This window comes from Panulirus ornatus, chromosome 19 (genome assembly GCF_036320965.1).
Source record: "Panulirus ornatus isolate Po-2019 chromosome 19, ASM3632096v1, whole genome shotgun sequence".
NCBI lineage: Eukaryota > Metazoa > Arthropoda > Malacostraca > Decapoda > Palinuridae > Panulirus > Panulirus ornatus.
Window position 1 is genome coordinate 27,170,904 of NC_092242.1, and position 4,464 is coordinate 27,175,367.

The following is a 4,464-nucleotide window of genomic DNA, read 5'->3' on the forward strand; positions in this document are numbered from 1 at the left end:
GCCTTCAGTGTTTTCATCACCCAGAGCCTCCGGTGTCGTCATCACCCCAAAGCCTCCGGTGTTTCACATTACCCCAGAGCCTCCAGTGTCTTCATTGCCCCAGAATCTTCAGTGTCTTAATCACCCCAGAGCCTCCTGTGTCCTCATCACTCCAGAGCCTTCAGTGTCCTCATCACCCAAGAACCTCCAGTGTCTTCATCACCCTAAAGTCTTCAGTGTCTCCATCACGCTAGAGCCTTCAATGTCCCCATCACCCCAGAGCCTTCAGTGTCCCCATCACGCCAGAGCCTTCAGTGTCCTCATTACCTCAGAGCCTTCAGTATCCTCATTACCCCACAAAAGCCTCCATTGTCTTCATCAACCCAGAGCCTCCAGTGTCCCCATCAAACCACAGCCTTCAGTGTCCCCATTACCCCAGAGCCTCCAGTATCTTCATCACCCCAGAGCCTCCAATGTCTTCATCACCCAAGAGCCTTCAGTGTCCTCATCACCCCAGAGTCTTCAGTGTCTTCATCACTCCAGAGCCTTCAGTGTCCTCATCACCCAAGAACCTCCAGTGTTTTTATCATCCCAGAGTCTTGCGTGTCCCCATCACCCCAGAGCCTCTTGTGTCCTCATCACCCCAGAATCTTCAGTGCTTGTGATCATCCCAGAGTCTTCGGTGTCGTAACTACCCCCAGATCCTTCACAGTCGGAACCGACCTAGAGCCTTCAGCGTCGTAACCACTCCAGAGCCTTCGATGTCGTAACCATCCCAGAGCATTCGATATCGTAACCACTGCAGAGCCTTCAGGGTCATAACCACCCCAGAGCCTTCAGTGTCGTAACCACCCCAGAGCCTACAGTGTCGTTACCACCCCAGAGCCTTCACTGGCGGAACCAACCGAGAGCCCACTGTGCGTAACCACCCCAGAGCCTTCACTGTCGTAACCACCCCAGAACCTATGGTGTCGTTACCACCCCAGAGCCTTCACTGGCGGAACCAACCGAGAGCCCACGGTGCGTAACCACCCCAGAGCATTCACTGTCGTAACCACCCCAGAGCCTTCGATATCGTAAACACCGCAGAGCCTTCAGTGTCATAACCACCCCAGAGCCTTCACTGTCGTAACCACCCCAGAGCCTTCGATATCGTAACCACCGCAGAACCTTCAGTGTCATAACCACCCCAGAGCCTTCACTGTCGTTACCACCCCAGAGCCTTCACTGTCGTTACCACCCCAGAACCTTCACTGTCGTAACCACCCCAGAGCCCACGGTGTCGTAACCACCCCAGAGCCTTCACTGGCGGAACCAACCGAGAGCCTCAAAGACTAAACATAAATGCGGGAACGGGCGTAGGAAGAGAACTGAAATGAGATAAACGTTGGATGGCGATAAGTGGCGGAGTAATGATAGGAGAGCAGTTTGTTGTGAGTCAAGGTATATCTCCAGTTATCTACGATATATGGTGTGGTATATATTCATTTACGATATATGATGTGGTATATATTCATCTACGATATATGATGTGGTATATATTCATTTACGATATATGATGTGGTATATATTCATTTACGATATATGATGTGGTATATATTCATCTACGATATTTGGTGTGGTATATATTCATTTACGATATATGATGTGGTATATATTCATCTACGATATATGATGTGGTATATATTCATCTACGATATATGATGTGGTATATATTCATCTACGATATATGATGTGGTATATATTCATCTACGATATATGATGTGGTATATATTCATCTACGATATATGATGTGGTATATATTCATCTACGATATATGATGTGGTATCTATCATTCTACGATATATGATGTGGTATATATTCATCTACGATATCTGATGTGGTATAATTCATCTACGATATATGTTGTGGTATATGATCAATCTACGATATGTGATTGTGGTATATAAATCATCTACGATATATGATTGTGGTATATATTCATCTACGATATATTGTGTGGTATATATTCATTTACGAAATATGATGTGGTATATATTCAATCTACGATATATGATGTGGTAATATATTCATCTACGATATAATGGATGTGGTATATATTCCATCTCCCGAAATATGATGTGGTATATATCCTCTACGATATTATGATGTATGGTATATATTATCTACGATATATGGTGTGGTATATATTCCATCTACGATATATGAAGTGGTATATAACTACGTCTGCAGATGTGGTATTAATCATCTACGATGGTATGAAGTAGGTAATATTCATCTACGATTATACGATGTGGTATATATTCAATCTACGATATATGATGTGGTATATAATTCATTACGGATATATGATTGTGGTAATAACTCCTCTACGATATATGATGTGGTAATATATCCATCTACGATATGTGACTGTGGTATAATAATCATCTTACGATATATGATGTGGTATTATATTCACTACGCTATATGATGTGGATATATTCATCTACTATAATATGATGTGGTCATATAATCGATTCTGCGATACTGATGTGGTATATAATCATCTACGATATACTGATGTGGTATATATTCCTCTACGATATATGATGTGGTATATATTCATCTACGATATATGATGTGGTATATATTCATCTACGATATATGATGTGGTATATATTCATCTACGATATATGATGTGGTATATATTCATCTACGATATATGATGTGGTATATATTCATCTACGATATATGATGTGGTATATATTCATCTACGATATATGATGTGGTATATATTCATCTACGATATATGATGTGGTATATATTCATCTACGATATGTGATGTGGTATATAATCATCTACGATTTATGATGTGGTATATATTCATCTACGATATATGATGTGGTATATATTCATCTACGATATATGATGTGGTATATATTCATCTACGATATATGATGTGGTATATATTCATCTACGATATATGATGTGGTATATATTCATCTACGATATATGATGTGGTATATATTCATCTACGATATATGATGTGGTATATATTCATCTACGATATATGATGTGGTATATATTCATCTACGATATATGATGTGGTATATATTCATCTACGATATATGATGTGGTATATATTCATCTACGATATATGATGTGGTATATATTCATCTACGATATATGATGTGGTATATATTCATCTACGATATATGATGTGGTATATATTCATCTACGGTATATGATGTGGTATATATTCATCTACGGTATATGATGTGGTATATATTCATCTACGGTATATGATGTGGTATATATTCATCTACGGTATATGATACTGTAGATATTCATCTAAGATGTATAATTTGGTAAATGATTATCTACGATATCTTACCAGGTTGACAATTTACCTGGGCCACTTTGAACACTTCTCGCATGTTAGTCAGGCACAGTTACATTTCTGTATGATTTATAGGAATTTTAACAGAATCATGTCAATAAGAAACTTCTATACTATTGTCCTGTTACTCTCTATCATAAAAGAAAATTAATAAGATAATCATGCGATACTGTTTTTGGGAAAGTAATGAAATAATCATGCGATACTGTTTTTTGTTTTATGTAAATCATTTCTTGGTCCAAAACGGCATGCATTTTCGTCACCACGAGCTACTATGGTCGATAACAATCTATCCCAGGGAGCTGCACCTCAGACGCTATCTTCCTTACTTCACCTCAAACGCTGTCTTCTTTACTTTACCTCAAACGCTATCTTCCTTACTTTACCTAAAACACTATCTTACTTCACCTCAAACGCTGTCTTCCTTACTTTACCTCAGACGCTATCTTCCTTACTTTACCTAAAACACTATCTTCCTTACTTCACCTCAAACCCTATCTTCCTTACTTTATCTCAGACTCTATCTACCTTAATTTACCTCAGACGCTGTCTTCCTTACTTTACCTCAGACGCTATCTACCTTACTTTACCTCAGACGCTATCTTCCTTACTTTACCTCAGACTCTATCTACCTTACTTCACCTCAAACGCTGTCTTCCTTACTTTACCTCAAACGCTATCTACCTTATTTTACCTCAAACGCTGTCTTCCTTACTTTACCTCAAACCCTATCTACCTTACTTTATCTCAGACGCTATCTTCCTTACTTTACGTCAGACGCTATCTACCTTACTTTATCTCAGACGCTATCTCCCTTACTTTACCTCAGACGCTATCTACCTTACTTCACCTCAAACGCTGTCTTCCTTACCTTACTTCAGACGCTATCTACCTTACTTTACCTCAGACGCTATCTTCCTTACTTTACCTCAGACGCTATCTACCATACTTTAACTCAGACGCTATCTACCTTACTTTAATTCAGACGATATCTACCTTACTTCACCTCAAACGCTGTCTTCCTTACTTTACCTCAGACGCTATCTACCTTACATTAACTCAGACGCTATCTACCTTACTTTAATTTAAACATTATCTACCTT